Genomic DNA, 23,143 nt, shown 5'->3' on the forward strand with positions numbered 1-23,143 from the left:
CCTTTCCTATCACTATCAATTATAAAGGAGATTAAAAAAAAAAAAAACTTGTCATCATTTCATGCTAAAGTAGTATTATTTCCTAACAATACAATGCAGACCCTCAAATTTAATGTTTGTTAATCTGATGAATGATGAAGGTAAGCAGTCAAGAAAATATACTGAATGGATATGAAAGAGATAAATCATCAACTTTAATATTCTAAGAGAAATTCTATAAATTACATTTTTGAGAGTTGGCTTACAATTTAAAATTTGCTGAATTTACAATCCAACCTTTTAAAATACATTCAAAACCATGAAGGACTAGTAAACAGTCAAGGCATAATGAATAAATAGGAAGGAATTCATTATTGAGGAAAGTGTTTTGGATTTTACATACATGCTGCATTTCATTGTAAATAGTCAAGTATATAATAGTTACTATAAATAAGTAAAGTGGTAAAACAAAAAGGAAAATGTATTCTACTACTTTTTTTTTGGTTTGAAAAGCTACACACTAACTTCTAATAAAAATCAGCTTCCTTAACTTTCAAATGTACATAATGTATGGCTTTAAACTCATTTTCACTGACAGTTAAAGATAGAAGCTGTCTTTCTTGTTTTCCCCAACAACTCCCCTCAATCTGAAAACAAAGCATGACAAGGTTTCTCAATTAACTTCCTTTGACTACTCTTACAAACACAACACAGTGAGCAATGGGGTTGTAATATCTCTTTAGAGATTATATGGTTTTAGTTTCTTCTTTTCATCCTCATTGAATTTATAAATTCTGGAAAGATATTTGGATATCAATTTATTCTAACTGAATATCTTAAATGTTTTCTTAAAAGTATATATATTTAGCTTCTAATACTACAAGTTTTTATTGTGTTCATCATGACTTTTCAAATCAACTTATTATAGTTAAAATATTTTAACGGCAAACAATCCCAAATGAATGCCTATTTCTCATAAATTGAAGTATGGGTATGGCCTAGAAATTAGACACAGAAAAGGAATAACTATGACCTGAATTGTGTTTTGAGATCTCAATGACCCAAAGGATAATATCAGCCCTAACTGCTTTATTTTGTATCAACTGTTAATACAGATACAATTCAACAGTTTCTCCTGGAATTGTCTTTGTGTTATCGCTTCCTAGGAGCTATAGCATCAGCAGTACATATCATATAAGAAACGAATTGCCAGTCCAGGTTTGATGCAGGATACAGGATGCTTGGGTCTGGTGCACTGGGATGACCCACAGGGATGGTACGGGGAGGGAGGTGGGAGGGGGTTCAGGATGGGGAACACATGTACACCCGTGGTGGGTTCATGTTGATGTATGGCAAAACCAATACAATATTGTAAAGTTAATAATAATAATAATAATAAATAAATGATAAATGGTTAAAAAAATGGATTTTTTCAATTGTGAATAGATTATTTTTGTCTCATAAAGACATATGCAAAAATACTAAAGAAAAGCCTGCACTTTGATGGAGAGTGTGCTTTTTTCATTTAAATCCTTCCTCCTAGAATAAAAAACAGTAAAACTTGATTATTTTTAATGTAAAAGTAGTCCTTGTTTCAGGCAAGATTCTGGTTGATCTGAGACCAAATTGATGTGAAAAAAATTCTTAATTGGAGCAGGAATGGCAACTAGAGAGAATAGTCTGACTAAAAATACTGCTGGTTGTTTTGATCTCATGGTTAAGAGAAAGCAGTTACTTTGCAGATGCTCATCAGAGAACTTAGTTAGAATAAGCATTCTGTATATCAAAAAGAGAAATGCAAAAAAAAAAAAAGAATTTGTATGGATGAAGCTTTGATTATTTTATTGTCACTTACAGCAGGTTTGATCCCTGCATCAGGTAGATCCCCTGGAGAAGGGAATGGCAACTGACTCTTGTACTCTTGCCTGGAGAATCCCATGAACAGAGGAGCCTGGTGGGCTATGGTCCATAGGGTCACAAAGAGTTGGACATGACTGAAGTGACTTAGCATGCACTCATGGGAAGTAAAAAAAAAAAAAAAAATCTGTTTCTATGTTCTATTTTGATCTTTAAGGTGAAAAATGAGTAAAAGTAAAAATTTTACTACAAGAACTCTAAAATTCAGGTTCAAATTCTAAACTGAAATAAGCTTCTTTCTGGACTTATTATAAAATACATGGACTAAAAGACAAGTAGTCTGGAGGAGGAAGTTTATAATAAAGAATCACAAGACCTCAGGTTTTATTTTTTTCTGAGACCTTTTTTCCAAGTCCAGAAACTCATGCAGAGTTTGATAATGGAGTTTTAACTAGAACTGCAGCTTACAGGATTATACCTGTCCAATCAATTCATACAATTAATGATAGGGCTGAGAGTCACATGTGACAGACTATAAGGTTGAAATGTGTGATTGAAAGCATATTGACCACAAATAAGACAAATCATTTCCTTAATACATTTAACAGGTGTTTTTTCAGTGTAAACTGTATACCAAAATCTATGTTAGGTACTGATAATACAGAAAAGCTGTAAAGGAAGACTGTGGATATATAAACTAATCATACAATTGAACTAATCAAGGCAAATTGGAAGTGGTCAAACAGAAGATGACAAGAATGAACATCTACATTTTAGGAATCAATGGTATAATGGACTGGAATGGACGAATTTAATTCAGATGATGATTATATCTACTACTGTGATCAAATATTCCTAAGAAGAAGTGGAATAGTCATAGTCACCAGAAGAGTCCAAAATGCAGTACTTGGGTGCAACCTCAAAAATGACAGAATGATCTCTGTTTGTTTCCAAGGCAAGCCATTCAATATCACAGTAATCCAAGTCTATGCCCCAACCAGTAATGCTGAAGAAGCTGAAGTTGAACAGTTCTATGAAAACCTACAAGACCTTCTAGAATTAACATGCAAAAAAGATGTCCTTTTCATTATAGGGGACTGGAATGTAAAAGTAGGAAGTCACAAGATATCTGGAGTTCCAGGCAATTTTGGTATTGGAGTACAAAATGAAGCAGGGCAAAGGCTAATGGAGTTTTGCCAAGAAAATGCACTGCTCAAAGCAAACACCCTCTACAAACAAGACAAGAGAAGACTACATATGGACATCACCAGATGGTCAACACAGAAATCAGACTGATTATATTCTTTGTTTCTGAAGATAGAGAAACTGTATACAGTCAGCAAAAACAAGACCAAGAGTTGATTGTGGCTCAGATCATGAGCTCCTTATTGCCAAATTCAGACTTAAATTGAAGAAAGTTGGGAAAACCACTAGACCATCCAGGTATGACCTAAATCAAATCCCTTACAATTATATAGTGGAAGTGACAGATAGATTCAAGGGATTAGCTCTGATACAGTGCTTGAAGAACTAAGGATGGAGGTTTGTAACATTGTAAAGGAGGCCATGATCAAAACCATCCCCAAGAAAAAGGACTGTAAGAAGGCAAAATGGTTGTCTGAGAAGGCCTTACAAATAGCTGAGAAAAGAAGAGAGGTGAAAAGAAAAGGAGAAAAGGTAAGATATATACACCTTGAATGAAGAGTTCCAAAGAATAGTAATGAGAGATAAGATAGCCTTCTTAAGTGATCAAGGCAAAGAAATAGAGGAAAATAATAGAGTGGGAAAGACTAGAGATCTCTTCAAGAAAATTAGAGATACAAAGGGAATATTTTGTGCTAAGATGGGCACAATAAAGGGCAGAAATGGTATGGACCTACAAAAAGAAGAAGATAGTAAGAAGGGGTAGCAAGAATATACAGAAGAACTATACAAAAAGATCTTAATGACCTATATAACCAAGGTGTTGTGATCACTCATCCAGAGCCAGGCATCCTGGAGTGTGAAGTCAAGTGGGCCTTAGGAAGCATCACTACAGACAAAGATAGTGGAGGTGATGGAATTCCAGCTGAGATATTCCAAATCCTAAAAGATGATGCTGTGAAAATGCTGCACTGAATATGCCAGCAAATTTGGAAAACTTGTGGCCACAGGACTGGAAAAGGTCAGTTTTCATTCCAATCCCAAAGAAAGGCAATGCCAAAAAGTGCTCAAACTACTGCACAATTGGAATCATCTCATCTCACATGCTAGCAAAGTAATGCTCAAAATTCTCCAAGCCAGGCTTCAATAGTACATGAACCATGAACTTTCAGATGTTCAAGCTGGATTAAGAAAAGGCAGAGGAGCCAGAGATCAAATTGCCAACATCTGTTGGAGCATCAAAAAAGCAAGAGAGTTCCAGAAAATCATCTACTTCTATTTTATGAACTATCCCAAAGACTTTGACATTGTGGTTCACCACAAACTGTGGAAAATTCTTAAAGACATAGGAATACCAGACCACCTGACCTACCTTGTGGGAAATCTGTATGAAGGTCAAGAAGCAACAGCTAGAATGTGACATGGAACAATACACTGGTTCCAAATAGGGAAAGGAGTACATTGAGGCTGTATATTGCCAACCTGCTTATTTAACTTATATGCAGAGTACATCATGTAAAATGTTAGGCTGGATGAAGCACAAGCAGGAATCAAGGTTGTCAGAAGAAATATCAATAACCTCAGTTATGCAGATGATATCACCCATATGGAAGAAAGCAAAGAGTAAATAAAGAGCCTCTTGATGAAACTGAAAAAGGAGAGTGAAAAAGCTGGCCTAAAACTCAACATTCAAAAGACTAAGATCATGGCATCCAGTCCCAAAACTTCATGCCAAATAGATGGGGAAACAATGGAAACAGTGACAGGCTTTATTTCTTTGGGCTCCAAAATCACTGCCGATGGTCATTGCAACCATAAAATTAAAAGACACTTGCTCCTTGGAAGAAAAGCTATAACCAATCTATCAGTTCAGTTCAGTACAGTCGCTCAGTTGTGTCCGATTCTTTGCAACCCCATGAATCGCAGCACGCCAGGCCTCCCTGTCCATCACCAACTCCAGGAGTTCACTCAGAATCACGTCCATCGAGTCAGTGATGCCATCCAGCCATCTCATCCTCTGTCGTCCCCTTCTCCTCCTGCCCCCAATCCCTTCCAGCATCAGAGTCTTTTACAATGAGTCAACTCTTTGCATGAGGTGGCCAAAGTACTGGAGTTTCAGCTTTAGCATCATTCCTTCCAAAGAACACCCAGGTCTGATCTCCTTCAGAATGGACTGGTTGGATCTCCTTGCAGTCCAAGGGACTCTCAAGAGTCTTCTCCAACACCACAGTTCAAAAGCATCAATTCTTCGGTGCTCAGCCTTCTTCACAGTCCAACTCTCACATCCATACATGACCACAGGAAAAACCATAGCCTTGACTAGACGAACCTTTGTTGGCAAAGTAATGTCTCTGCTTTTCAATATGCTATCTAGGTTGATCATAACTTTCCTTCCAAGGAGTAACCATCTTTTAATTTCATGGCTGCAGTCACCATCTTCAGTAATTTTGGAGCCCCCCAAAATAAAGTCTGACACTGTTTCCACTGTTTCCCCATCTATTTGCCATGAGGTGATGGGACCAGATGCCATGATCTTCGTTTTCTGAATGTTGGGCTTTAAGCCAACTTTTTCACTCTCCACTTTCACCTTCATCAAGAGGCTTTTGAGTTCCTCTTCACTTTCTGCCATAAGGGTGGTGTCATCTGCATATCTGAGGTTATTGATATTTCTCCCAGCAATCTTGATTCCAGCTTGTGTTTCTTCCAGTCCAGCGTTTCTCATGATGTACTCAGCATATAAGTTAAATAAGCAGGGTGACAATATACACCCTTGATGTATTCCTTTTCCTATTTGGAACCAGTCTCTTGTTCCATGTCCAGTTCTAACTGTTGCTTCCTGACCTCGGACGTGGTGTAACTCCTCTCAGCCATGCTTAGTGCACTGGTCACAGCTGCCCGGCTGATACACCTACGTGCAGGGAAGGAATGGAGACTTAGGCAGAGAGAATAGACTTGTGGATACAGTGGGAGAAGGAGAGGGTGAGATGGGTGAACTGAGAAAGTAACATTGACTTATATAAAGAATCATGTGTAAGAGACAGCTAGTTGGAAGCCTCTGTATAATATAAGGATCTCAGCCTGGTACTCAGTCATCACTGACCTAGAGGAGTGGGATGGAAAGGTAGAGGCTCAAGAGAGTGGAGATATATATATATATATATATATATATATATATATATATAGTTATGACTGATTCGAGTCTTGTATGGTAGAAATCAACATGATATTGCAAAGCAAATATCCTCTAATTTAAAAAAAAGAATAGATGGATAATAATTTCAATAGCTATTAGCATACCTACTCTATGCCAAATTTCCTGAAAAGAAATATTGATTTCTTTATTTCAAAAATTACTAAGTATACGTGAAAAGCAAAAAGTTTTCTTTGGTCATACAATTAATAAGTTCAGTCCAGTTCAGTTCAGTTGCTCAGTTGTGTCCAATTCTTTGTGACTCCTTGGACTGCAGCACACCAGGCCTCCCTGTCCATCACCAACTTTGGGAGTTTACTCAAATTCATGTCCATTGTGTTGGTGATGCCATCCAACCATCTCATCCTCTGTTGGCCCCTTCTCCTCCTGCCTTCAATCTTTCCCCGCATCAGGGTCTTTTCTAATGAGTCAGTTCTTCGCATCAGGTGGCCAAAGTAGTGGAGTTTCAGCCTCAGCATCAGTCCTTCCAATGAATATTCAAGACTGATTTCCTTTAGAATGGGGCTGGTTGTATCTCCTTGCAGTCCAAGGGACTCTCAAGTGTGTTCTCCAACACCACATTTCGAAAGCGTCAATTCTTTGGCACTCAACTTTCTTTATAGTCCAACTCTTACATCCATACATGACCACTGGAAAAACTATAGCTTTCACTAGATGGACCTTTGTTGGCAAAGTAATGTCTCTGCTTTTTAATATACTGTCTAGGTTGGTCATGAGTTTACTTCCAAGGAGCAAGCATCTTTTAATTTCATGTCTGCAGTCTCTGTCTGCAGTGATTTTGGAGCCCCCTCAAAATTAAGTCTGTCACTATTTCCCTTGTTTCTTCATCTATTTACTGTAAAGTTATGGACCAGATGCCATGATATTCATTTCCTGAATGTTGAATTTTAAGTCAGCTTTTCACTCTCCTCTTTCACTTTCATCAAGAGGCTCTATAGTTCTTCCTCACTTTCTGCCATAGGGTGGTGTCATCTGTATATCTGAGGTTATTGATATTTTTCCTGGCAAACTTGATTCCAGCTTGTGCTTCATCCAGTCCAGCATTTCTCATGACGTACTCTGCATATAAATTAAATAATCAGGGTGACAATATACAGCTTTGATATACTCCTTTCCCTGTTTGAAACCAGTCTGTTATTCCATGTCCAGTTATAACTGTTGCTTCCTGACCTGCATACAGGTTTCTTAAGAGGCAGGTCAGGTGGTTTGGTATTCTTATCTCTTTAAGAATTTTCCACAGTTTGGGGTGATCCACAAAGTCAAAGTCTTTGGCATAGTCAATAAAGCAGAAGTAGATGATTTTCTGAAACTCTCTTGCTTTTTCGATGCTCCAACAGATGTTGGCAATTTGATCTCTGGTTCCTCTGCCTTTTCTAAATCCAGCTTGAACATCTGGAAGTTCATGGTTCACATACTGTTGAAGCCTGGCTTAGAGAATTTTGAGCATTACTTTGCTAGCATGTGAGATGAGATGATTCCAATTGTTCAGTAATTTGAGTATTCTTTGGCATTGCCTTTCTTTGGGATTGGAATGAAAACTGACCTTTACCTGTGACCACTGCTGAATTTTCCAAATTTGCTGGCTCATTGAGTGCAGCCCTTTCACAGCATCATTAATAAGTAGTGAGTAGGCAAATCAATTTCAACGTGGTTGTTTCAAAATATGTATGCAGAGAAACAGCAAATTAGCCAAGATTGCATGGTCAGCCTCTCTCATCCCATGGCTTCTGGCTTTTGCCCCATATTTTGTAAATAATGATTAGAGGCAGGAGGAGAGGGGACAACAGAGGACAAGATGGTTGAATGACATCTCTGAGTCAATGGACATGAGTTTGAGCAAACTCAAGGAGACAGTGAAGGACAGGAAAGGCTGACGTGCTACAGTCCACGGGGTCACAAACAGTTGGACACAACTCAGTGACTGAAGAATAAGAAGGAGCTGAGATCACTTGTAGCACTACACATGCGCATCATAAGGTACTCACTTGGTCACGTGCTCCTTTTTGCGGCATGCCTGTAGGAGCCTCACCATGAAAGCCCTGGCTGCTGCTGCATTGAAGCTGGATTGGATTGTCATCATAGTTATGTTATATGGTGTTATGTCCTGGCTACGTCATGACTGTGCTATGATTATGTTATGGCTGCTACTGTGGCTGCTGCATCAGCCAGGAGACAGGCTGTGTTGCAGCTACCATGCCAGCCAGGAGAAAGTAAACAGGTCTGCAGTTCCTACAGCTCCTTGAGTCTCCTTCCTGGCTTTTAGCTCATGCCTTGCCTACCCTGGGTTCAGCGAACAGTGTGAACTGTGTGAGCAGCAAGACAATTGGTGTTGTGAGCAGTATCAGTGATACAATGTCTTAGGAAAAGACAATTTAGTATATGGAAGTTAGACCAAGGTTCATTTAGGTATTTTAAAAATAACTTTCATAAGCAAGTCTTACTAAAAAATATTCTCTGACAGATGATTAGAAGTGAAAAAACTTGTGAAGAATGAAAAAATAATCCATATATTTATTTTGAGAGAGAATCAAATTAGCATTTTTAATACATAACTGTTTGCATGCAAAGTCTTCCTAAGATACTCTCATAACAAGCAAGATTCTTAATAATAATAGTTTTTAAATAAATATGTGATTATTGAATGGTACCTTTGAAATCCATAGAAACATGAAAATTTGTGGGTTTTTCTTGTCACCTATGAGCTCATGAGCTTTTAATCAATTAGTAAACACATTGGGAAGGGCTTAGTATCCTCACTTATTGATGAGGACAATGTCATTTACTAAGCTTAAACAATATGAATAAAAACTCAAAGCCAGTAAAGATTTGGACCTCCAAGATTACAAAGGGATTTGGGGAACTAGCACATTTTTAATCTGGAGTATTTTTGATACTCTTAATGTAGTGTTTTGATCAATGTGCTTTTTAAAAGCATTTTTCTATTATATCACATGATGTAATTCTTTAATATAATTGTTATAAGTCATCTGTGAATGAGACACCATATCACCTTTTGAAAATGTTTGTTATATAATAAAATTAGCCTTTGGAGACTATCAATGGAGTGAATTAGTGGTATCTCAAAAAATAAAGTCCCATGGAGATAAGAATTAAGTTACTGGTGGAGTTATGGTGGGTAAATCTACAAAGAACTTGTAGATTTTATTATAATAAAACTTTTCCCATTCCCTTTCTTTCTGTGGATATATTTAACAGGTCAGATGAGTAATCTTTTATTGTGGATTACCATTTTCACTTTTTATTTTATCACACACAAATTATCCAGCCAAAGGATTCACTTATTAAAAGGAAATCAAAGCACACCAGTGTATGTGTGCTTTGAAAGAGATGATTTTAACTACATTATAAGTGAAACATTATATTGCAAATTCTTTTGTAAAAGGATAAGTTATCCAAAGAATGTGATAAAAGTACTTTTGATTTTAGTCTTTTCTTTAGTATCTTGATGTGTATTATAAAAATTCACTTCAACTGTGAATGTGATATATGGTGAAATCATCTTAAATGCTAAAATTTGTTCTACATATAAAACAAATTGTATATAAATATATAATAATTTATATATTGTTATATATAACAATATATATATGCTGCTAAGTCACTTCAGTCGTGTCCGACTCTCTGCGACCCCATAGATGGCAGCCCGCCAGGCTCCCCCGTCCCTGGGATTCTCCAGGCAAAAACACTGGAGTGGGTTGCCATTTCCTTCTCCAATGCATGAAAGTGAAAAGTGAAAGTGAAGTCGCTCAGTCATGCCTGACTCCCAGCGACCCCATGGACTGCAGCCCAGCAGGCTCCTCCATCCATGGGATTTTCTAGGCAAGAGTACTGGAATGGGTTGCCATTGCTTTCTCCAAACATATATATAACAAATACAACAAATTGTATATTAATTTACAACAAATTATATATTAATATATTTTATATCAATATACAATTTGTTTTATATATATATATATATATATATATATATATATATATATATATATATATTTGTTTAACTAATGTGATAATAGTCTATGAATCCTGGCAGAGGGTTTTATATATTTGACTTAACTTTCTCCACTCTGGGTAAACAATTACATAGATAATCCTTATTTGCTTGCTTCTAAGTTTATGTTTTTTACCCAAACTCAGATTAATTTTAATTCATTAAAAGTTTCAAGAACTATAAGGCTGAGCATTGGAAACATATATACAACAGAAGTAATAGAGCATGTAACAGAGTTTGAGTATTATAAACCCATGGAGATGGGGCAAATGTGTCACTTACTGAAACCAGCAAGCCATTTAATACACAGATTGAGCCCTACAACTTCTACTTCCTACTTCCTTCCAGTGGGTGATGTCACCAACACTTCTTAAAATTGTCATCTATGTTAAACTCCATCTCACCAAGTTGATTTCCAGGGAATTCAACATGTAATACTACCACAATAGCTACTGATTTATCTGTATTTATACTGTCTCCCATCTTTGCATGAAATGTTCCCTTAGTATCTCTAATTTTCTTGAAGAGATCTCTAGTCTTTCCCATTCTGTTGTTTTCCTCTATTTCTTTGCATTGATCACCGAGGAAGGCTTTCTTATCTCTCCCTGCTATTCCTTGGAACTCTGCATTCAGATGCTTATATCTTTCCTTTTCTCTCTTGCTTTTCACTTCTCTTGTCACAGCTATTAGTAAGACCTCCCCAGACAGCCATTTTGCTTTTTTGCATTTCTTTTCCATGGGGATGGTCTTAATCCCTGTCTCCTGTACAGTGTCACGAACCTCTGTCCATAGTTCATCAGGCACTCTATCTATCAGATCTAGTCCCTTAAATCTATTCCTCACTTCCACTGTATAATCATGAGGAATTTGATCTAGGTCATATCTGAATGGTCTAGTGGTTTCCCTTACTTTCGTCAATTTAAGTCTGAATTTGGCAAAAAGGAGTTCATGATCTGAGCCACAGTCAGCTCCCAGTCTTGTTTTTGCTGACTGTATAGAGCTTCTCCATCTTTGGCTGCAAAGAATATAATCAATCTGATTTCAGTGTTGACCGTCTGGTGATGTACAGGTGTAGAGTCTTCTATTGTGCTGTTGGAAAGAGGGCGTTTGCTATGACCAGTGTGTTCTCTTGGCAGAACTCTATTAGCCTTTGCCCTGCTTCATTCTGTATCCCAAGATAAAATTTGCCTGTTACCCCAGGTGTTTCTTGACTTCCTACTTTTGCATTCCAGTCCCCTATAATGAAAAGGACATCTTTTTGGGGTGTTAGTTCTAAAAGGTCTTGAAGGTCTTCATAGACCCATTCAGCTTCTTCAGCCTTACTGGTTGGGGCATAGACTTGGATTACTGTGATATTGAATGGTTTGCCTTGGAAACGAACAGAGATCATTCTGGTTTTTTTTTTTTTTTAAAGATTTCACGCAAGTACTGCATTTCAGACTCTTTTGTTGACCATAATGGCTACTCCATTTCTTTTAAGGGATTCCTGCCCACAGTAGTAGATATAATGGTCATCTGAGTTAAATTCACCCATTCCAGTCCATCTTAGTTCGCTGATTCCTAGAATGTTGATGTTCACTCTTGTCATCTCCTGTTTGACCACTTCCAATTTGCCTTGATTCATGGACCTTACATTCCAGGTTCCTATGCAATATTGCTCTTTACAGCATCGGACATTGCTTCTATCACCAGTCACATCCACAACTGGGTATTGTTTTTGCTTTGGCTTCATCCCTTCATTCTTTCTGGAGTTATTTCTCCATTGATCTCCAGTAACATATTGGGCACCTACCAATCTGGGGAGTTCCTCTTTCAGTATCCTATCATTTTGACTTTTCATACTGTTCATGGGGTTTTCAAGGCAAGAATACTGAAGTGGTTTGCCATTCCCTTCTCCAGTGGACCACATTCTGTCAGACCTCTCCACCATGAACCACCCATCTTGAGTGGCCCCACACAGCATGGCTTAGTTCCATTGAGTTAGACAAGGCTGTTGTATAGTTCTAACAGAATGGTATCGACATAACAGAAGCTGAAGATATTAAGAAGAGGTGGCAAGAATATACAAAAGAACTATACAAAAAAGATCTTCATGAGCAAGATAGTCACAATGGTGTGATCACTCACCTAGAGCCAGACATCCTGGAATGTGAAGTTAAGTGGGCCTTAGAAAGCATCACTACAAACAAAGCTAGTGGAGGTGGTGGAATTCCAACTGAGCTATTTCAAATCCTGGAAGATGATGCTGTGAAAGTGCTGCACTCAATATGCCAGCAAATTTGGAAAACTCAGCAGTGGCCACAGGACTGCAAAAGGTCAGTTTTCATTCCAATCTCAAAGAAAGGAAATGCCAAAGAATGCTCAAACTATGCACAATTGCACTCATCTCACACACTAGTAAAGTAATACTCAAAATTCTCCAAGTCAGGCTTCAGCAATATGTGAAACATGAACTTCCAGATGTTCAAGCTCGTTTTAGAAAAGGCAGGGGAACCAGAGATCAAATTGCCAACATCTGCTGGATCATGGAAAAAGCAAGAGAGTTCCAGAAAAACATCTATTTCTGCATTATTGACTATGCCAAAGCGTTTGACTGTGTGGATCACAATAAACTGTTGGAAATTCTGAAAGAGATGGGAATACCAGACCACCTGACCTGCCTCTTGAGAAACCTATATGCAGGTCAGGAAGCAACAGTTAGAACTGGGCATGGAACAACAGACTGGTTCCAAATAGGAAAAAGGAGTACATCAAGGCTGTATATTGTCACCCTGCTTATTTAACTTATATGCAGAGTACATCATGAGAAATGCTGGGCTGGAAGAAGCATAAGCTGGAATCAAGATTGCCGGGAGAAATCTCAATAACCTCAGATATGCAGAGGACACCACCCTTATGGCAGAAAGTGAAGAGGAACTCAAAAGCCTCTTGATGAAAGTGAAAGAGGAGAGTGAAAAAGTTGGCTTAAAGTTCAACATTCAGAAAACGAAGATCATGGCATCTGGTCCCATCACTTCATGGGAAATAGATGGGGAAGCAGTGGAAAAAGTGTCAGACTTTATTTTCTGGGGGGCTCCAAAATCACCACAGATGGTAATTGCAGCCATTAAATTAAAAGATGCTTACTCCTTGGAAGGAAAGTTATGACCAACCTAGATAGCATATTCAAAAGCAGAGACATTACTTTGCCAGCAAAGGTCTGTCTAGTCAAGGCTAAAGACATTACTTTGTCAACAAAGGTCCGTCTAGTCAAGGCTATGGTTTTTCTAGTGGTCATGTATGGATGTGAGAGTTGGACTTTGAAGAAAGCTGAGCACCGAAGAATTGATGCTTTTGAACTGTGGTGTTGGAGAAGACTCTTGAGAATCCCTTGGACTGCAAGGAAATCCAAGCAGTTCTTTCTAAAGGAGATCAGTCCTGGGTGTTCTTTGGTAGGACTGATCCTAAAGCTGAAACTCCAATACTTTGGCCATCTCACGCGATGAGTTGACTCACTGGAAAAGACTCTGATTCTGGGAGAGTTTGTGGGCAGGAGGAGAAGGGGATAACAGAGGATGAGATGGCTGGATTGCATCAGCAACTCGATGGACATGAGTTTGGGTGAACTCCGGGAGTTGGTGATGGACAGGGAGGCCTGGCATGCTGCAATTCATGGGGTCGCAAAGAGTTGGACACAACTGAGCAACTGAACTGAACTGAACTGAACTGATATTGTCTCCCAACTTCTTTTTGTAAGTGAACTCTCTGTAATCTATTCAAAGACTCATCTCCCCTTCCAACATCATCAGTAACATTCATACTGGAACTGCTCCACAGTTTAAAAAAAGGAAAAATTGTATCTCTTTGACCCCAGCTTTCCCTCTAGGTACAAACTCTTTTTGTTTAGCACTTCTGAAAAAAAAAAAAAAAAAAAACCCACTTTCTTTTAAGTTTCTCAAATCAGGCTGTCTCTCTACCTCTGTTCAAACATTACTGTGAAGCTAACCAATTACCTCAACATTGTTTCATTTAATGATCAATTACTCAGTTTTCACTTATTTGACTTATGATCAGTAATATGGAGTTGATCATACTCTCTTCTGAAAACAGCTTCCTCACTTGGATTTGTCCTCCTTCGCTGTGCCCTCCCACTCACTTTCATTACCTTTTTCTTCCTCATCTCTGCAGTATCTAAACATATCAAGATCCCTCCTTGGACCTTCTCATTTCTCAGGCCACACCATTCCTAAAGGTACTGTACCTAGCCTTTATATTTAAAAAATCATGTATAAATGAAAGAATTACCAAACTTATTCCTGCTGGACACCTCCTTTAAAAGGCAACACACACACACACATACATGCACACACCCACACTCAGATACGCATATCCACAGTCACACACACAGTTTATTTTAATTTTCCATGTAAATGTTTAATAAGCACTACAAACATAATGTATCCTTATTGGGACTCCCATTTTCACCTGTGAATCTATGATTGCCATAATACTTGCCATCAGAGTAATCATTCCATCCTTCCAATTATTAAAAAGGTACAAAAATAATTTGTAATTCAGTATGTCACTCACACTTTACATACACTTCATGAGAAAGTCCTTCTGATATTATTTCATGATATAGCCAGAATACAATAACATCAAACTTCCTCTACAACTTTCATCTAGGCAATTCTCACCTTGATTGTTGTGATATCATCCTACTGGTGTCCCTTCTTTTTCCTTTGCTCTTTAAATTTATTAGCACAGTAGTCAGAATTGGTTCTTTTAAAATAAAGTCAAGCTACCAACAGTATTCTTCACAGAGCTAGAACAAATAATTTCACAATTTGTATGGAAATACAAAAAACCTCGAATAGCCAAAGCGATCTTGAGAAAGAAAAATGGAACTGGAGGAATCAACCTACCTGACTTCAGGCTCTACTACAAAGCCACAGTTATCAAGACAGTATGGAACTGGCACAAAGACAGAAATATAGATCAATGGAACAAAATAGAAAGCCCAGAGATAAATCCACACACATATGGACACCTTATCTTTGACAAAGGAGGCAAGAATATACAATGGATTAAAGACAATCTCTTTAACAAGTGGTGCTGGGAAATCTGGTCAACCACTTGTAAAAGAATGAAACTAGAACACTTTCTAACACCATATACAAAAATAAACTAACGCATATATATGGAATTTAGAAAGATGGTAACAATAACCCGGTGTACGAGACAGCAAAAGAGACACTGATGTATAGAACAGTCTTATGGACTCTGTGGGAGAGGGAGAGGGTGGGAAGATTTGGGAGAATGGCAATGAAACATGTAAAGTATCATGTGGGAAACGAGTTGCCAGTCCAGGTTCGATGCATGATGCTGGATGCTTGGGGCTGGTGCACTGGGACGGCCCAGAGGGATGGTATGGGGAGGGAGGAGGGAGGAGGGTTCGGGATGGGGAACACATGTATACCTGTGGCGGATTCATTTTGATATTTGGCAAAACTAATACAATTATGTAAAGTTTAAAAATAAAATAAAATTGGAGGAAAAAAAAAATAAATAAACTCAAAATGGATTAAAGATCTCAACGTAAGACCAGAAACTATAAAACTCCTAGAGGAGAACATAGGCAAAACACTCTCCGACATACATCACAGCAGGATCCTCTATGACCCACCTCCCAGAATATTGGAAATAAAAGCAAAAATAAACAAATGGGACCTAATTAAACTTAAAAGCTTCTGCACATCAAAGGAAACTATTAGCAAGGTGAAAAGGCAGCCTTCAGAATGGGAGAAAATAATAGCAAATGAAGCAACCGACAAACAACTAATCTCAAAAATATACAAGCAACTCCTACAGCTCAACTCCAGAAAAATAAATGACCCAATCAAAAAATGGGCCAAAGATCTAAATAGACATTTCTCCAAAGAAGACATACAGATGGCTAACAAACACATGAAAAGATGCTCAACATCACTCATTATCAGAGAAATGCAAATTAAAACCACTATGAGATACCATTTCACACCAGTCAGAATGGCTGCAATCCAAAAGTCTACAAATAATAAATGCTGTAGAGGGTGTGGAGAAAAGGGAACCCTCTTACACTGTTGGTGGGAATGCAAACTAGTACAGCCACTATGGAGAACAGTGTGGAGATTCCTTAAAAAACTGGGAATAGAACTGCCATACGACCCAGCAATCCCACTGCTGGGCATACACACTGAGGAAACCAGAAGGGAAAGAGACACGTGTACCCCAATGTTCATCGCAGCACTGTTTATAATAGCCAGGACATGGAAGCAACCTAGATGTCCATCAGCAGATGAATGGATAAGAAGGCAGTGGTACATATACACAATGGAGTATTACTCAGCCATTAAAAAGAATACATTTGAATCAGTTCTAATGAGGTGGATGAAACTGGAGCCTATTATACAGAGTGAAGTAAGCCAGAAGGAAAAACACCAATACAGTATACTAACGCATATATATGGAATTTAGAAAGATGGTAACGATAACCCTGTATACGAGACAGCAAAAGAGACACTGATGTATAGAACAGGCTTATGGACTCTGTGGGAGAGGGAGAGGGTGGGAAGATTTGGGAGAATGGCAAAAATTTTAAAAATGTAAAAAAATAAAATAAAATAAAATAACAAAGCTGTAGAAAAAATAAATAAATTAATTAAATAAAATAAAATAAAGTTATCATCAAATGCCCTAAATGGGTTTCCATCTTACTAAGAGGCTAAAAACTACTTTCAGTGGCCTACAGGCCCTGGACATTTTTGATGTAATCTCTCATGATGACATGCATACTTCCCTTCTCCATTCTAGCTCACTAGCTTCCTTGCTTTTTATTAAATATACCAAAATTTATCAGTATTATCCTGCCTTAGTACATTTGTCCTTGTTGCTTCCTCCATCTAGAACAGTTAACTTCCCCCACTCAGATAAAATAGTGACTATCATCATTTCCTTTTTAGATTTTTATGTCAATAACACCTTCACAGAGAGATATTTCCTGAATAATTTATCAAAAAGTATGAACCCCCATCACCCTCCACACATCCTTTATTCCCTTTCCTTAATTAAGCTTGTTTTATTTAGCACCTAACTGCAAACACACTATTTATTTGTCTTATCTGTTTTGTCCTCAACATATAGAGTTCAAGGTCTCTGAGGGCAGGGATCTTTGTTTTCTATGTTCATTGTAATATTCTCAGGTCCTTGCCCTAGCTGTTCTCTCTGCCTGAAATACTCTCCCTCTAGGGTATAACCTTAAAAATATTTTTTAAAATATTGATATAAAAAAATAAGGGTTTTGAAAACAAAAAAACCTACATTCAAATTCTAGTATTACTATTTATTAATGGTTACCTTGGGCAAATTATTTTACTTCACTGTGCTTTACTTCTCAGGCAAAATGAAATAATTAATTTTATATGTGTTATAAGATTATTGTGAAAAAAATCCCTGACATATAAAAATAGGTTACTTATATAACTGACCAGTAAAAAGCACTTAATCAAGAATATTTTCCTCTAAAAATTTCAGAGAGATATATCTTATCAACTTCTAATTATAAACCTAAATTTTTGTTCTAAGTACTCTAAGCTATAGTATAAAAGATTCACAAATTCTAACATTTGAGGACAATCTACAGAATTTTACAAATTAAAAACAGAGATAACATTAAGTAAAAGAGACAGTTGAGTGGAGCCAAATTTAGACAAGCTACTTCACCATTCTTATCTCAGCTTCTTTATATGTGAAATGAAGACAAGAAAGCTATCTCATAAAATTTTTGTAAGTCTTATATATAATAATGTATGTACAGCAATTAGTATAACACATGGCAAACCACAGTAAATGAAAGCAATTAAAACTGTGCTTATTATTCGTGTTATAAAAAACACTTTTGTGAGAATCATGAGATTAATGCTAAATTTAATTTTTCTACTATTTAGCTATGCAATTTGTAATTTAACCTTCTTTTGTTTTCTTCTTCATTTATAAATTAGGAATTTTGGTTGCTCAAGAATGCTTATGCAGTTGAAAGTATAACAGTTGTGAAGGGGGAGTGGCCAAGATGGCAGAATAGGAAGACCCTGCATTCGCCTCTTAATCATGGGAACTCCAAAATTACAGCTATTAAAAAACAACCATTGATGAGAAAAACCAGAAGACTTGCAGAAAAGATGTCCTACAGATAAAAAATTAAAGAAGAAAATAAAAAGACTGGTAGGAGGGGTGAAGACATGGTATATTCACGACTTACACTGCAATCTATCCTAGCTCTCCCCCTCAGCAGCTGGCAGATGATGCACCAGGGAGGGCCTGACAACCAGCTGGACTAAGGGACAGCCATGTCTATCAGACTACTCACAGTACTCCTGCCACAATGGCCAGCATTCAGGGCAACCCTAGTGCTCTGGGTGGCCAGAACAGAGTGCACTGCTGGGAAGCACATGACATCTCCTATAAAAGGCTACTTTTCCAAGGTCAAGTGATATAGACAGCCTACTAAATACAAAGAAGTAAAAACAGCAGATTAGGCAAAATGAGGTGACAAAAGAACATGTTCCTAATAAAGAACAAGATAAACTCGAGAAGAATAAATATGTGAAACAGAGATATGCAATCTCTGTGTTAGAGAATTCAAGGTAATGATCATAAAGATGTTTAAAGAATTCAGGATAAGTTTGGATAAACAGAGTGAGAAGTTCAAAAATTTTAATAAAGTGAGAAAATATAAAGAAGAACCAAACATAGGTAAATAGTCTAATAATTAAAAGTAAAGATACACTATAAGGAATTAACAGTAGATTAGATAATAAAGAGAAACACAACAGTGGGCCAGAAGAGAGAGTAGTGGAAATCACTGAGGTGAACAGAGAAAGAAAAAAGAAAAGAAATAAAGACAGTTTAAGAGACAGTGCAACAACCTCAAACATATTAATAAACAAATTATAGAGATTCCAGGAGAGGAAGAGAGAAAGAGATGGTGAAAGAACATATTCGAAGACATAGTGGCTAAAAACTTCCTTAACCTGGGAAAGGAAATAAACATTCAAGTCCAGGAAGCATAGAGAGTTCCAAACAAGACTAAACCAAAGAGGACCAGCCCAAGACCCATTGTAACTAAAATGGAAAAAAATATTTAAATAAAATGAAAATATTTTAAAAAGCAAAGGAAAAGCAGCAAATTATGAATAAACAAAGTCCTATGTTGCTATCAGCTGATTTTCAGCAGAAACTTTGCAATCAAGAAGGGAGTACAGGAATATCTTTAAAGGGATAAAATGGAACAACCAGGGATACTATATGTGGCAAGGTTTTCATTCAGATTTGATGGAAAGATCATAGTTTATAGACAAGCAAAAGCTAACAGTCCAGCATGACCAAACCGGCTTGATAAGAAATGTTAAAGAGATTTCCCTAAGCAAAAAAAAAAAAAAAAAAAAAGCCAAAACTAGAAATATAACAACTACAAAAGGAAAAATAAAATTGGTAACAGCAAATATACAGTAAGGGTGCTAAATCAACCATGTATAAATTTACTAGGAGTTTAAAAGAGAAAAAGAGTAACTTTTTCTACATATCTACAATATGTAATTGAGATAGACAAAATAAAAAGATGTAAAATATGATGTCAGAAACAATAGAGAGAGTGGTGGAATAAAAATGTAGGGTTTTAAAATTTTGCTTGAACTTAAGATATGTACATATATATATTTGCCTCATGGTGAAAATGATAATCACTCGATGGTGTCCAACTCTTTGTAACCCCATGGATTGTAGCCTGCCAGACTCTTCTGTTCATATGATTCTCCAGGTAAGAATACTGGAATGGGTTTCCATTTCCTTCTCCAGGGCATCTTTCCAACCCAGGGATCAAACCTGGGTCTTTTGCATTGCAGGAAGAATCTTTACTACCTGAGCTAGCAGGGAAGCCATTCCTCATGGTAGCTGCAAACTAAAAATCTATCAAATACAGATACACACACAAAAGAAAACAGAATCCAAACATATCACTAAATACGTACATAAATTACAAGGGAAGAGAGTAAAAGAAGAAAAGAACAACAACAATAAAATACTACAAAACAATTAAAAAACAATTAACAAAATGGCAGTGAGTTCATAATTGTCAATAATTACTTTAAAAATAAGCAAAAACAAAAAATGAAAACACACATATACAAACAGAACCAATATAGTAACATATTCAAAAAGACTTTTAAAATGTTTCACATCAAAAAAAAACCTTTAAAATAGATAAACTAATAATGAAAATGTCATATATATATATATATATACACAATGGAATTATTACACAGCTATAAAAAAATAGAATCTTGCTATCTGTGACAACATGGATAGACCTAGAAGGTGTTACGCTAAGTGAAATAAGTCAGACAGAAAACAAATACTGTATGATTTCCACTTATATGTGGAATCTGAAAAAAAAAATGACAAGTATAACTGAACAGAAAGAGTCAGGGAAGCGGTGAACAAACAAGTGGTTGCCAGGGAGGAGGGGCTCAGGAAAGGGAAGGAAATTTGTAAATACAAACTTTCAGTTACAAAATAAGTGAGCCACAGATAGGAAATATACAGTGTGGGAAGAAGTCAGTAACTATGAAATAATTTCGTATGGTAACAGATGACAAATAGACTAATAATTGTGATCATATTTACAAGTATAGAGATAATGAATTACTATATTGTGTACCAGGAACTAACATAATGTTGTATCTCAATTATATTTCAAAAACAAGTGAACAAACTCATAAAAAAAGATATCAAGCTTGTGTTTATCAGAGGCAGGAGTGAGGGGCGGGGGAAATTGCATGAAGACAGTCAAATGGTACAAATACCTAGTTTCAAGATAAATAAGCACTAGGGATGTAGTGTATAATACGATATATATAATTAACACTGCTATCTCTATGTTATATATGAAAGTGTTAAGACAGTAAATCCTGAGTTCTCATCACAAGAAAAATGTTCTTTTCTATTTGTTTTTTCTGTATCTATATGAGATGATGGTTGTTCACTAAACTTGGGATAATAATTTCATGATGTATATAAATCATATCATTATGCCATATACCTTAAACTTATGTGGTATTGTGTGTCAATTATATCTCAGTTAAACAAGGGAAAAACAATTCTCATGGTGGAAACTAGATACAATGGAGAGAGTATGCCTCACACAAAGACATTTGCATGTGTTTAATAAACACTGTGTAAACTAAAGGAAACACTTTAGTGTTTTACACTTTTTTGTGTAGTAAGATTTATCCTGAAGAACACCTTTTCAAGCCTCGACGATATGATCTCTAAGATGCTAAATATTCCATGAATTTAATATACCACCTATGATTTTCACTATCATTCAGAGCCTATTTTTATGTGCAATTATATATTATCTATCATTCAGAACTTATTTCAATCGGTAAACATATCTATATAATAAATACATATACAAATCATAAAATATATATGAATGAGTACTCTTAACTAGTCTCTATTACTGCATTGAATATCAAATGAAACACTTTTTATATTTTGTATTTATGTTTTGATGACTGACTTAACTGAAATAAGAAAACATTATCACAGTAAAAATGTATACCATTTATTGATAAGCCTACAGTATTAGTTTTATGATGATTGATCTAAGGAAAATAAACATAGAAAAACTGCTGAAATGAATATTATATCATTATAATTTATAAAATGTGTCATGCTTATCTTCTAAATTATGTATTATAAAACATTATATTCAAGTCACAGTGAATTATATTTTAAAGACTTTTACATGATGTCTGACACATAACAGACTATATGTGTTTCAAAATTAAGTAAAATATATTTTAAAGTATACAGAAACAGCTCCAATCTTTGTAGTATTGGAGATAATAATTAGATGAATTACTTCAAAGTTATACTTTTTGGTAAATGATGGGCCATTAGACATCATGATTTCCTTCCTCATTTGTAGAATATGAAGACTAGATTGTAATAACACCTCCAAACCACCAGATGGCTTTATGCAGTTGGAATAACTGCAGAATTTTTTACAGAAACGTCTGCTCTTCTACTTTGTGTGAATTTAGGATGATCCTCATTTAAAAAATTTAATTTATTTCTATTGATATCAGGAATTTCTGGGACCTCACCATATTTTTATTAAAAAAAAAAAAAAAAACCCTCTGTAGTATCTCTTTCCAATCCTGAATGCAGTTTTTAGCTTTGCTAATTTCTACTTACAAGTATCTCCTCTGGACAACCCAACTATAATGTTTATTATCCATATATCTACTGAAAAAAAAAATAGTTACCTGGTGAGTAGATTGTTTAAAATAAAATTTTCATCTAAGTATAAAATTTTATTTTTGAATTTGAGCACTAAACCTTTGTGCAGAGCAATAGATTTTCCCCTCCCAAATCCAACCCAGTCCCAAAGTATATGAAAATGTGTGTATTGGTTTCTTTTGAGTTTTGCTTTGGTTATATCAAAACTTTCCAGAGTTGACTAATGTGTGTGTTTGAGTGCTTTGTTCTGCCAAATTTGTTTTCAACTGCCGTGAGTATTGCAGAGCACACAGAACAGTCCTGGACCGGACCCCGGAGCAAATACTTTAAGATGTAAATTGCTTGCTTTCCTGATTCCCTTAGCTCATTTGCTGTTGTAGAGTTAAATCAAGTATCACAGATTTGCATTTTTTTACAAGCTATAACCTCACCAATTCTATTTACATAACTTACATCCTGTTTAATTAAAAAAAAAAAAATCCTACGGAGCTACCTTACTTCATAACTCAGCTGACTAGAGATCAATTTTCAACTTACCTTGGATCTTTACTAAAAATCTTATGCTTTGCCTTAGACTAAATCTCCTCTGACCTTGTAGTACTTTTTATTTCCTTTCCTAG

The 23,143-nt window shown here is 36.3% G+C and overlaps 1 protein-coding gene across 2 annotated transcripts in view; it reads right to left on the reverse strand.

Moving 5' to 3' along the window:
* CNTN5 (contactin 5) overlaps positions 1-23,143 on the reverse strand; it is a 1,681,138-nt gene that overhangs the window by 533,205 nt on the left and 1,124,790 nt on the right. The gene's annotated exons all lie outside the window — the stretch shown is intronic.

This window comes from Bos indicus, chromosome 15 (assembly GCF_029378745.1).
Source record: "Bos indicus isolate NIAB-ARS_2022 breed Sahiwal x Tharparkar chromosome 15, NIAB-ARS_B.indTharparkar_mat_pri_1.0, whole genome shotgun sequence".
NCBI classification, from domain to species: domain Eukaryota; kingdom Metazoa; phylum Chordata; class Mammalia; order Artiodactyla; family Bovidae; genus Bos; species Bos indicus.